Source organism: Ranitomeya variabilis, chromosome 7, assembly GCF_051348905.1.
Source record: "Ranitomeya variabilis isolate aRanVar5 chromosome 7, aRanVar5.hap1, whole genome shotgun sequence".
Classification (NCBI taxonomy): Eukaryota; Metazoa; Chordata; class Amphibia; order Anura; family Dendrobatidae; genus Ranitomeya; species Ranitomeya variabilis.
The window spans coordinates 160359038-160372820 of NC_135238.1; the positions used below are offsets into that span (position 1 = coordinate 160359038).

The 13783-nt window shown below is 52.0% G+C and overlaps 1 protein-coding gene across 1 annotated transcript in view; it reads left to right on the forward strand.

Annotated features, from left to right (window-relative positions):
• Window positions 1–3049: 3049 nt before the first annotated feature.
• Window positions 3050–13783, forward strand: part of LOC143784204 (ras-related protein Rab-5B-like) — a 53392-nt gene continuing 42658 nt past the window's right edge. The window contains exon 1 of the mRNA XM_077272136.1: window positions 3050–3187. The gene's annotated coding sequence lies outside the window, so the exon portion shown is untranslated. The remainder of the gene's footprint in view (window positions 3188–13783) is intronic.

Here is a 13783-nt window from a genome sequence, read left to right on the forward strand (position 1 = left end):
TCCATGCAGATCTCCTCTAGAGCAGTGATGTTTTTGGCTTTTCGCTTGGCAACACGGACTTTCAACTCCCTCCAAAGGTTTTCTATAGGGTTGAGATCTGGAGACTGGCTAGGCCACTCCAGGACCTTGAAATGCTTTTTACGAAGCCACTCCTTCGTTGCCCTGGCGGTGTGCTTTGGATCATTGTCATGTTGAAAGACCCCCCACGTTTCATCTTCAATGCCCTTGCTGATGGAAGAAGGTTTGCACTCAAAATCTCACCATACATGGCCCCATTCATTCTTTCATGTACCCGGATCAGTCGTCCTGGCCCCTTTGCAGAGAAACAGCCCCAAAGCATGATGTTTCCACCACCATGCTTTACAGTAGGTATGGTGTTTGATGGATGCAACTCAGTATTCTTTTTCCTCCAAACACGACAAGTTGTGTTTCTACCAAACAGTTCCAGTTTGGTTTCATCAGACCATAGGACATTCTCCCAAAACTCCTCTGGATCATCCAAATGCTCTCTAGCAAACTTCAGACGGGCCCGGACATGTACTGGCTTAAGCAGTGGGACACGTCTGGCACTGCAGGATCTGAGTCCATGGTGGCGTAGTGTGTTACTTATGGTAGGCCTTGTTACATTGGTCCCAGCTCTCTGCAGTTCATTCACAAGGTCCCCCCGCGTGGTTCTGGGATTTTTGCTCACCGTTCTTGTGATCATTCTGACCTCACGGGGTGGGATTTTGCGTGGAGCCCCAGATCGAGGGAGATTATCAGTGGTCTTGAATGTCTTCCATTTTCTAATTATTGCTCCCACTGTTGATTTCTTCACTCCAAGCTGGTTGGCTATTGCTGATTCAGTCTTCCCAGCCTGGTGCAGGGCTACAATTTTGTTTCTGGTGTCCTTTGACAGCTCTTTGGTCTTCACCATAGTGGAGTTTGGAGTCAGACTGTTTGAGGGTGTGCACAGGTGTCTTTTTATACTGATAACAAGTTTAAACAGGTGCCATTACTACAGGTAATGAGTGGAGGAAAGAGGAGACTCTTAAAGAAGAAGTTACAGGTCTGTGAGAGCCAGAAATCTTGATTGTTTGTTTCTGACCAAATACTTATTTTCCACCAGAATATGCCAATAAAATGATAAAAAAACAGACAATGTGATTTTCCGGATTTTTTTTCCCCAGTTTGTCTCCCATAGTTGAGGTCTACCTATGATGTAAATTACAGACGCCTCTCATCTTTTTAAGTGGTGGAACTTGCACTATTGCTGACTGACTAAATACTTTTTTGCCCCACTGTACGGCAGCAGTGGCTCAGTATTGTGGTATCAGGGGCAGTAATAGGGTCACATACGGCAGCAGCAGCAGTTTGTGCAGGTTGGGAATAGATGCGATGGGGCTGGAATGTGAGAAATGAAATGTGTCTTTGTTGTATTCTCTGCAGACGAATCCTGGCTGGAAGAAGTTGTCATGTCGGTCTGGGCCAGATGGAAAAGTGAACTATTCCATCAGAAAGGAAGTCAGCGGTAAGTGATTATCTGTAACTGTGCAGTGATCTCTTATATGTTCTGTAGGACTGGTATCTACCAATGACCATATGGCGGTAATATCCATGTTGGTCGTTATATAGAGATTATTTTCAATAACAGCGCGGTCATCTGCTGAGGTCCTCCTCCACTATTAGGGCTCATCACCCAGTTGTAATCAAGGTTACCTGGTTAGGGGCCCATTCAGAAGCTTGGCCCCCCCTGGACCAAAACCCTAGCTACGCCTCTGCGTGCAATGTATTGGACACAGTGAATCCGCACGGTTTAGTGGTCACATGTGGACTCACCAGCGTTCAATAGCCGGCAGCGGACGTGTGCTGCAACCAAAGCGCTGCCAATTACTGATCGTCTGCACGTACCCTAAGGCCAGGTGCACACAATCCGTAAATAGCAGCAAGTCCCCTGCATACAGGTGATTCCGCATGTGATCACTGACCTGTGCAGAATCACCACAACCAATATATTGTACAGGAGGCTAGTGTCTCTTCAAAGATAAATAGATATGCTGCAGTCTAGAAAGATGCACTGCATGTCCGTCTCTGCGGGTGACTGTGCATGCATAGTGGGCATGGGTTTTCTTGAAATCCCATCCACTATGCTGTCACATCTGGCCGCTGCGGATGTAAGCAGCGTCCCCAAGCAGCAGCGTTGACTGACCGTGTGCAGATGCAGACAGTGACACCCCACCACATCATTCCCTATTAGTGATGGGTAGCTCCTGAATGAGCCGGCTCAAAGAGCCGGCTCTTTATAGTGAACCATATGAGTCGGCTCCTGGCAAGGAGCCATATAAATTTTAAACGGCTCCTTGCCAGTTCCACAGACAGTCACTGATCCTATTTAGCCACAACCCCAAAGCGGAGACTGACAATGCATCCTCCTGCCCGTTGCGGCCACCTGCTGCATGCATGCAGTACTCACAGCCTAGCCTCCCCCATTGCCCTCAAGCCTGCCTGCCCATTCACATTAAAGTTCACAAAAACAAACTGTACTCTATGTGACAGACTGTTGGAATTAGTGTATGTGTCAATTCTTAAAGTTGCTATCACATCTTGAGACCATCAATTCCGCCCAGTGTGAACATGGCCTAAAATGTGTCACTGTAAGGCTACGTGCAAAGTCGTATTCTGTTGCTGATTTGCAGGTTGATTTTGTGTTTGTTACTTTTTACAGCAAATAATATAAAATCTGGTTATTCTGGAAATTATACTCTTTTATGTCATAAATGGCCATGTGTGAAGATTTTTGCTAAAATGATGGATTAAAACATTCCAGAATTTGGCTGTAAATTAAAATGCAAAGGTAAAAAATGAAGAGCCATTTTGGGAGCCAAAAGAACCGGTTCTTTTTGGTGAGCCGATCCAAAAGAGTCGGCTCACCCAAAAATCGCATTTTACCCATCACTATTCCCTATACTGTACACCCGGCCCCTCCCAGGCTGCTCGCGCGGCCCGCGCAGCCTCCTGACACAGCGCTGTATTGTTGTGTATTTTGTATAAGCCCCGCCTTTTCCTGTCCTATCACGTGACCTCCCGTCCACCACTCAGCTGTGGCTTCCAGCATTTCTGGTGTGCGGAGGGAGTTCTCCCCCTCCGGAGAGTCAGAGGCCCCAGCAGGCAGAGAGCGGAGCTGTCAGTGATCCCCGCCTGATGCCCGGTAACTAGCCGTCCTGCCCGTCACCAGCTGCGCAGCGCGGATCTCTACTGTCCTGTGTCTGCGCCGCTCCCTGCTGTCACACGTGACTAGTACGTGCCGGGGACTGGTAGTGTACACAATCTGCGCTGCCGGTCACCGGCCCATGCACCCTGCTCGGGGGGTCCGTGCGGCTGAGTGCTCGGCTGCTACAGTCCGGGACGTGACTACACTGCAGTGTTCTGTGTGCACAGCGTCTGCTGTAATGGGGACAGGTGGCAGAGCCCCAACAGCGGCACCGACCCCTCTCCTATCCTGTGGTGCCACATCTGTAGTACCTGAGCCCCCATTATGCCTCACTATCTTGTACAGGGACCACCCAATGCCTGTGTCAGGGGGGGCTGCTGTACGGTGGTGTCGTGGGGGGGCTGCGTGTGTGGCGGTGTTGGGGGGGGGGGACTGCGCGTATGACTGTGTGGGGGGGCTGTGCGTACAGCGGTGTCAGGGGGGCTGCGTGTGCGGCGGTGTTGGGGAGGGGGGACTGTGCGTATGACTGTGTGGGGGGGCTGTGCGTACAGCGGTGTCGGGGGCTGCGTGTGCGGCGGTGTTGGGGAGGGGGGACTGTGCGTACGACTGTGTGGGGGGGGGCTGTGCGTACAGCGGTGTCAGGGGGGCTGCGTGTGCGGCGGTGTTGGGGAGGGGGGACTGTGCGTATGACTGTGTGGGGGGGCTGTGCGTACAGCGGTGTCGGGGGCTGCGTGTGCGGCGGTGTTGGGGAGGGGGGACTGTGCGTACGACTGTGTGGGGGGGCTGTGCGTACAGCGGTGTCGGGGGCTGCGTGTGCGGCGGTGTTGGGGAGGGGGGACTGTGCGTATGACTGTGTGGGGGGGCTGTGCGTACAGCGGTGTCGGGGGCTGCGTGTGCGGCGGTGTTGGGGAGGGGGGACTGTGCGTATGACTGTGTGGGGGGGCTGTGCGTACAGCGGTGTCGGGGGCTGCGTGTGCGGCGGTGTTGGGGAGGGGGGACTGTGCGTACGACTGTGTGGGGGGGCTGTGCGTACAGCGGTGTCGGGGGCTGCGTGTGCGGCGGTGTTGGGGAGGGGGGACTGTGCGTACGACTGTGTGGGGGGGCTGTGCGTACAGCGGTGTCAGGGGGGCTGCGTGTGCGGCGGTGTTGGGGAGGGGGGACTGCGTACGACTGTGGGGGGGCTGTGCGTACAGCGGTGTCGGGGGCTGCGTGTGCGGCGGTGTTGGGGAGGGGGGACTGAGCGTACGACTGTGTGGGGGGGCTGTGCGTACAGCGGTGTCAGGGGGGCTGCGTGTGCGGCGGTGTTGGGGAGGGGGGACTGTGCGTATGACTGTGTGGGGGGGCTGTGCGTACAGCGGTGTCGGGGGCTGCGTGTGCGGCGGTGTTGGGGAGGGGGGACTGTGCGTATGACTGTGTGGGGGGGCTGTGCGTACAGCGGTGTCGGGGGCTGCGTGTGCGGCGGTGTTGGGGAGGGGGGACTGTGCGTACGACTGTGTGGGGGGGCTGTGCGTACAGCGGTGTCGGGGGCTGCGTGTGCGGCGGTGTTGGGGAGGGGGGACTGTGCGTACGACTGTGTGGGGGGGCTGTGCGTACAGCGGTGTCAGGGGGGCTGCGTGTGCGGCGGTGTTGGGGAGGGGGGACTGCGTACGACTGTGGGGGGGCTGTGCGTACAGCGGTGTCGGGGGCTGCGTGTGCGGCGGTGTTGGGGAGGGGGGACTGAGCGTACGACTGTGTGGGGGGGCTGTGCGTACAGCGGTGTCAGGGGGGCTGCGTGTGCGGCGGTGTTGGGGAGGGGGGACTGTGCGTATGACTGTGTGGGGGGGCTGTGCGTACAGCGGTGTCGGGGGCTGCGTGTGCGGCGGTGTTGGGGAGGGGGGACTGTGCGTATGACTGTGTGGGGGGGCTGTGCGTACAGCGGTGTCGGGGGCTGCGTGTGCGGCGGTGTTGGGGAGGGGGGACTGTGCGTACGACTGTGTGGGGGGGCTGTGCGTACAGCGGTGTCGGGGGCTGCGTGTGCGGCGGTGTTGGGGAGGGGGGACTGTGCGTACGACTGTGTGGGGGGGCTGTGCGTACAGCGGTGTCAGGGGGGCTGCGTGTGCGGCGGTGTTGGGGAGGGGGGACTGCGTACGACTGTGGGGGGGCTGTGCGTACAGCGGTGTCGGGGGCTGCGTGTGCGGCGGTGTTGGGGAGGGGGGACTGAGCGTACGACTGTGTGGGGGGGCTGTGCGTACAGCGGTGTCAGGGGGGCTGCGTGTGCGGCGGTGTTGGGGAGGGGGGACTGTGCGTATGACTGTGTGGGGGGGCTGTGCGTACAGCGGTGTCAGGGGGGCTGCGTGTGCGGCGGTGTTGGGGAGGGGGGACTGCGTATGACTGAGTCGGGGGGGGGGCTGCACGTATGACTGTGGGGGAGCTGTGCGTACAGCGGTGTCAGGGGGGCTGCGTATGCGGCGGTGTCGGGGGAGGGGCGGCTGCTCGTACGACTGTCGGGGGGGCTTTCCGTACGGCAGTGTCGGGGGGCTGCGCGTGCGGCGGTGTCAGGGGGGAGGGGGGGGCTGCCCGTGCAGTGGTGCCGCCGGTGTCAGGAGGGGGGGGCTGCCCGTGTGGTGGTGCCGCCGGTGTCAGGAGGGGGGGCTGCCTGTGCGGTGGTGCCACCGGTGTCAGGAGGGGGGCGCTGTGCGTGTGATGGTGCCGCCGGTGTCAGGAGGGGGGCTGTGTGTGCGGCTCTGTCGGGGGGGGGGCTGTGCGTGCAATGGTGCCGCCGGTGTTAGGGGGGAAGGGGAGGGGGCGGGGGGCTGCGTGTGTGACGGTGCCGCCGCTGTTAGGGGGGGGGGGGGGCGGGGGGCTGCGTCTGGATCTCGGATATCAAGGTATAATTTTATTCAGCTTCCGATGAATTCCCATATAGACGGCTTAGGCTACTTTCACACTTGCGTCGTGTGACGCACATCGCAATGCGTCTTTTTGGAGAAAAAACGCATCCTGCAAAGTTGCCCGAAGGATGCGTTTTTTCTCCATAGACTTGCATTAGCGACAGATTGCCACACGTCGCATCCGTCGTGCGACGGATGCGTCGTGATTTTGACGGCCGCGACGCACAAAAAAAGTTCATAACTTTTTTGTGTGTGACGCGTCCGCCATTTTCGACCGCGTATGTGCGGCCGGAGCTCCGCCCCCTCCTCCCCGCTCATCACACTGGGCAGCGGATGCGTCGTATGACTGCATCCGCTGCCCACGTTGTGATTAATTTAGCACAACGTCCGTCGGGTGTGTGAAAGTAGCCTTAGGAGGACTGATCCTACTGATAGATTCTTTGTAATTCCACAGCACTTTACAGACATCTTCATCACTGTCCCCATTGACGCTCACAATCTAGACTTCCTATCAGTGTATATCTGGCATATGGGAGAAAACCGGAGAACCCAGAGGAAACCCACGCAAACACTGGGAGAACATACAAACTCCTTGCTGATATCCTTGGGGAGATTAGAACCCAGGTCTCCATCACTGCAAGGCGGCAGTGCTAACCACTGAGCTGCCCTTCTGTTACATACACAGCTTCTGATCGTATAGCTGACACATCTGTGTTACACACAGCTCCTAATCGTACAGGTGACACATCTATGTTACATACACCATCACTGATCGTGCAGGTGACACATCTATGTTGCATACACGGCTCCTGATAGTACAGGTGACACCTCTGTTACATACACGGCTCCTGATCGTGCAGGTGACATATTTATGTTACATACACCATTCCTGATAGTACAGGTGACACATCTATGTTACATACACGGCTCCTGATCGTGCAGGTGACACATCTATGTTACATACACGGCTCCTGATCGTGCAGGTGACACATCTATGTTACATACACGGCTCCTGATAGTACAGGTGACACCTCTGTTACATACACGGCTCCTGATCGTGCAGGTGACACATCTATGTTGCATACACGGCTCCTGATCGTACAGGTGACATATTTATGTTACATACACCATTCCTGATCGTACAGGTGACACATGTATGTTACATACACGGCTCCTGATCGTACAGGTGACACATCTATGTTACATACACGGCTCCTGATCGTACAGGTGACACATGTATGTTACATACACGGCTCCTGATTGTACAGGTGACACCTCTGTTACATACACTTTTCCTGATTGTACAGGTGACACATCTATGTTACATACACGGCTCCTGATCGTACAGGTGACACATCTATGTTACATACACGGCTCCTGATCGTACAGGTGACACATGTATGTTACATACACGGCTCCTGATTGTACAGGTGACACCTCTGTTACATACACTTTTCCTGATTGTACAGGTGACACATCTATGTTACATACACGGCTCCTGATCACACAGGTGACACACATGTTATGGCCTTGACTTCTGCCTCCAGTTGTCTCTGACCTTTAGGATACATCATATGTAGTAGAATGTTTTCTTCTGCTTAATATTATGTAGTACACCCTCCTTAAAGATAAAGATTTTTCCTTTCTATTCTTGCCATAGCTTCAGGTGCAGTGACTGGTTCCCAGCAGTGGTGTATACCAACATTACCTGCCATGTATACAGATATCCCGCCTGTTACTTGGTGATGGGTACTATCAGGATCAAGGTTTAATATGAAGTATTGTGCGGTGTTAGCTTGCTATCATTTAATTGAATGGAGCCTTGCTTTGTTTATGTAGATGTATCTGGGCCTTTCCATTAATGATCAGCACAGCTTTACAGCCTATAGAGATGGAAGCGTGGTCAGTAAGCAGACATGCGGAAATGAAAATTAAGTCTTAGAACTTCTCATCACAACCTGATTATGGCTTTTTTGCATTACACTGGGAAATCCTTCCAATTTCGGATTCTGCCGCCTTTTTCCAGTGTTTCTTATCTTTGTATTGTATAAGATGGCAGCAAATAGAGACCTTGAAAACTGAACTCATAGCATTTAATCATGAAATAATCTGAAACCAGAATACCCCTTTTACTAATGTTCCATGTCTGCCTTGGTTGTTCATGGACGGCTTCTCTGTGTCCAGCATGGTTACCACTTCCCTTTGTGCCAGATCATGTATATGTGGCCACGATGGCGTCATTATAGTACGGAGGAATTGTGATGTCTGTTTTTACGGCTAACACCCGACCGTTTGATCCCAAGATCAGAGGTATCTCTGATTCTGTTTAACCCCTTAGATTCTGCTGTCAATGCTCACTGTGGCATCTACATTGTTACATAGGTAGACAGTGCGATTGCTCTGGCAGTTAGGGATCCAACAATGCTCCCCAGGCCTGTAATGTACCAAAGCATATCTAGCTGCCTGTCAATTTTACACTGGTTGGGTTAAAAGAACCACACACATTTGGTGTTGCCGCATCCATATCAATGGGGAACTCAAAAATGATTGCATTGTTTCTCTCTGGCTGAAAAACAAACTCATAAGTGATCAGAAAGTTACATGGTATATGTCCCACAAAATCAAGCGCTTATGGTGGAGAGATGTGGTAGGGACATAGTAAAAGTATAGAGAGCAGTCGCATAAGAACTAAGGCACATGTGATCAGCTCCATAGAATATAACGGGCACATGTCCTGTCTGTGATAAACACCGAACATGTAGTTGAAACGCGTCCCGTCCATCTGAGTGAGGCTTAGTTTTTGGAAATGAATATACCAGGAAGCCCAACTTTGTCTGTGTAGGACCCTATTTGGCTGCAGCCTTTACAGTTTCGTCAGAGCAGATGTCCGCCATGACGGAATATTGATGAACTGCAGCTGACGGTGGCCGCTGTTTGGCTGCAGCCTGCACGTGATGAAGCCATGTCACGTCACTCTCCAGGGACAGCGGTATACTTATTTGGTGCTTCTGTTAATGGCATTCACCATGCGAGATAAAAAGAAAAAATGTTTGATTTCATTGAATTACACAGAAGTCACTGCTCAGGCCTTGTACAAGGTGTAAAGGTACCTTCACACGAAACGACTTTACAACGAGAACGACAACGATCCGTGACGTTGCAGCGTCCTGGCTAGCGATATCGTTGTGTTTGACACGCAGCAGCGATCTGGATCCTGCTGTGATATCGCTGGTCGTTGAATAAAGTTCAGAACTTTATTTGGTCGTCCGATCGCCGTGTATCGTCAGGTTTGACACCAAAAGCAACGATACCAGCGATGTTTTACGCTGGTAACCAGGGTAAATATCGGGTTACTAAGCGCAGGGCCGCGCTTAGTAACCCGATGTTTACCCTGGTTACCAGCGTAAAAAAAACAAACGGTACATACTCACCTGCGCGTCCCCTGCCGTCTGCTTCCTGCTCTGACTGAGCGCCGGCCCTAAAGTGAAAGTAAAAGCACAGCGGTGACGTCACCGCTCTGCTGTTAGGGCCGGCACTCAGTCAGTGCAGGAAGCGGACGCCGGGGGACGCGCAGGTGAGCATGTACTGTTTGTTATTTTTACTTTTACGCTGGTAACCAGGGTAAACATCGGGTTACTAAGCGCGGCCCTGTGCTTAGCAACCCGATGTTTACCCTGGTTACCCGGGGACCTCGGCATCGTTGGTCGCTGGAGAGCGGTCTGTGTGACAGCTCTCTAGCGACCAAACAGCGACGCTGCAGCGATCGGCATCGTTGTCGCTATCGCTGCAGCGTCGCTTCGTGTGAAGGTACCTTAACACAACGGATCAGTTTTTCTTGGAGTCTTCTTGCAAAGTCCTTGAGAACAAGTTACTGGGAGATATTTATCTGTACTTTGCTTTCTTTTCCCTTCTTGAAAGCAGTGCAATCAGATTAGTAATGTTTGATGAGTGTGGAGAATAGGAAAGGGCTGCCTAGTGCATGAGCAAACAAATCAATCAGTAATTGTTGTCACAGCACAAGCCTGACTTTACGCTTTCATATCACATGATGGATTTTTTCCCGCAATGTCAGCCCACTTATCCTCACTAGATTCTTATGTAAAATGCTCAGGAGGTGTAAAGTCTCCTAGAAATGTGCCGTGTTTATATGACAGTAGACTTGTAAATTCCAAGCGCAGAAGAGTTCATCATTAGCACTAGGCTAAATTCCATAGCGTACAGCTCTGTACTGGTAATTTTTAATTACGGTATTTAACTTTTAGTTTTAAAAAAATGGCATAGCCTCTGATATGCAGCCTACTCTTAGCTTCAGGCTTTTGTCATGTGGATGTGATCCTCCCAGTAATACATGCTGAATGTGAGAGCTGTGTGTCCAGAATGCTGTTGCTTTGTTTGCTCTCGTGTCAGCACAGCTTCATTTCTGGAGTGATTTCCTCTTCTACAACTCATGAAGGATTTATCCCAATCTACAGCTTGTGTGAGCTGCCCTATCTAACTTGAAAGATTTCCATCCTTGTTCTTTTGATCTGCCATGTACAATAACCTTCATCTTCTCTTCTGCTATCTCTAAGGTTGGTGTGTTTTTGGGTCAGTGTTCTGTGTGCAAAAGGGGCTATACACGGACTGGACTCTCACCAATGTTTGTCAATGTGCAAGTGGCAAATAGCTCCTGCACAGATCTCTAGTGAAGTTGTAGACCGGCAGACTAGGTGAAAGACTTGCGCCAGCCATACACAAAACATGGAAGTCGGTTGAAAGATGCTTCAGCCGACTCTGCCATACATAGAAACATGCGTTCCATTGAGTGTTCCTGTGTTCTCTATGAGAAAGCAGCCTGCTGAAATATTGGCCAGTAGCTTGTCTCCATGAAAACAATGAGTTTGGCTGTCCGAAATTGGGCATGAATGATCCTGATTTCCTCCGACCATCAGTTGGCCAGAACCCCCATACACATTACACTGCCAGCTGAACATGTCGGTGGCTTCGTCCAACATTTGTCTAATCTGTATAGAGGGCCTTTACAGTGGCTCTAAAGCAGCGAGATAATGGGACATTTTCCCTTCCCCCATGATAGCACACCTGAGAGAGGGATCCGCCCAGCCAGGACAGGAAACCTACTGACATAAAAGGGCGGTACCTCTCCCTCGCTTCAGTTGGGTTTCCTGTCCTGATAGGAGCCCTAGTGCTGAAATCACGGTGGGTTTTTTTTTTTTTTTATGATTTCCACTCACCCACTCCTGTCCCGGCACTGGAAGAACAGGCAAGGGCGCCTATATGTCGGCCTTCAGGCTGTGGAAGCGCCGTTCGCAGGTCCCGTGGGGCTTTCGCGCACTTGCGGGCGTCGGTCCAGCGCAATCCGGGGTCCTGAGGCTCTTCTGCGGCTGCCACGCCGCTCTCTCCCCCCTCTGCCGGCCGCCTTCGGCTCTGGGCATGGCTTCCGGGTGCGCGGCGGGCGTCGCGCGCTAAGCATGCTGGGAATGGGCATGCCCGCGTGACGTCAGTGCTGCGCGCCGGATCCAAGATGGCGCCCATGGACGGACACCGGCCGGGATACAGGGCCTTTTGGTGGTTCCCGGTGTGGTGCGGAGGCGGGGGAGGAGCGAAATGTTTACCAGAAGAGGCGGTGAGCAGCGTGGATCACCCATTAAAAGGTGGTGGATCAATGGAGTAAGCGCTCACATCTATAGAGCTCTCCATTATGGAGGATTGTATGGAGCAGCAGCAGCAACAGCAGCAGCAAGAGCCCTTACCAGGTGCTATGCCTGGTCACCAGAATACTAAGAGGAGTAGCCGCTCAAGTGGAAGAAGCGGCAGTCGCCCTGACTGGAGGTCGCACGACTCCTCAGCTTCTAGGAGGGACGTTGTCCATGCTCCTGATCAGCCTCAAAATCCGGTACCCTTGTTTGTCAGCGGGTGGTGAGTGATCTTCGTGAATGTCACCTTGGTGGAAATGGGCTACATTATCTGCTTACTTGCCAGGTGCCGAGGAAGGCTAGTACCAAGTCAAAACAAAGAATGTGCCCTCTGTAAAATCCTGCTAGCAGTCCCGTGGCAGAAAAACCTCTGCGCAGACTGTATCCAAAAGACTATTCAGGATGAAACCACTGACTTTGCCTCTTGCCTCAGGGCCATTAGGGCCAAAGTTAAAGGGTCCTTTAAAATCAGTCCTTAAAAAGAGGAGTAGCAAAAGCCTAGAGCCTATTACGGATTCTGATGCCTCTCAGTCTGGCGAGGAATATCAGGAGGAACCTCTGTCTCCCTTTCCCTCCTCTTCCATGTCCTCTGGCTCCTCTTCAGATAGCGATGTTGGGGACCGACCATGCTTTCTAACTGAAAACACAGATAAACTGGTAAAATCAGTCAGGGCTACAATGGGAATAAAGGATGAGAAAGCGACTAGATCTGTAGAGGACGTTATGTTTGGAGGAGAAAAGGAAGCGTACTTTCCCTGTCAATGCTAAAGTAAAAGCCCTTATAGAGAAGGAGTGGAAGAAGCCTGGGAAGTCTGGTAGCCTCCCCTCATCTTCTAAAAGATGGTATCCCTTCGAGGAAAAGGATTCAGAAGTGTGAGATAAAGTCCCTAAAATTGATGGTGCGGTTGCTAGGTCATCCAAAAAGTCATCCCTACCCTTAGAGGACTCGGGCATATTAAGAGACCCATTAGACAAGAAAGCGGATGCGTTCTTAAAACACACCTGGGAGGCGGCTGCATGAGGTCTAAAACCGGCAATAGCCGGGACATGTGTTGCCCGCTCCCTTATAGTCTGGCTGCAACAAATGGAGGATCAATTGAAATCTAAGGTGCCAAGAGAAGAGGTCCTAGCCAATATGGCAATGGTACAAGGAGCGGCAGCTTTAATAGCAGATTCCTCAGCAGACTCTGTAAGACTAGCTGCTAGGGCAGCAGGATTGTCTAATGCAGCTAGACGCGTCTTGTCGTTAAAGGGGTTCCCGTGTGACTTGCCCTCAAAAAATAGACTTTGTTCCATCCCGTGTGACGGCAAATTCCTCTTTGGTCAGAAGCTGGAAGACATTTTAAAGAAGGCAGGCGATGGGAAAAAGGGTTTCCCTCGCTTCCCAGTGGATATCAGAAGGCCTTATTTTCGGAGAGGAAAATTTAATAGAGGTCGCCCCCAGGGAGATAGATGAAACTGGGACTTAAGAGACAGAAAAGGATCTGGGTACATGTTTAAGGGACTCTCCACATCAGCAAAAAAGCCCTCCCAATGACGCCAGGCCAGAGGTAGGGGGAAGACTCTATCTTTTTCCCCGCCTGGGTAAATATTTCCGCCAGTCGTTGGGCATTGAGTGTCGTCAAAGACTGCCTAAAGATAGACTTTATTCATCCACCTCGACAGACTTTTGTGTTGACACCTCACAGAAAATTCCCGGAGGAACAACTAACTTTGGAAGCAGAGGTATTGGAGCTAGTACTAAAACAGATTCTAGTAGAAGTTCTGAGGGAAGAGGAAGGAAGAGGTTTTTATTCCCGTCTCTTTTTGATACGGAAACAAGACGGTTTGCTAAGGACTATTGTCAACTTAAGGAAACTCAATCGGTCAGTGATAAATTACTCCTTCAAAATGGAGTCGGTAAACAGCGATAAAAATGTTGTTCCTGAACTGCTTCATGGCAGCTATAGACTTAAAAGACGCTTATTATCATGTCCCAATCCATCGGGACTATCAAAAATTTCTGAGAGTAGCAGTATTTGTCCAGGGGC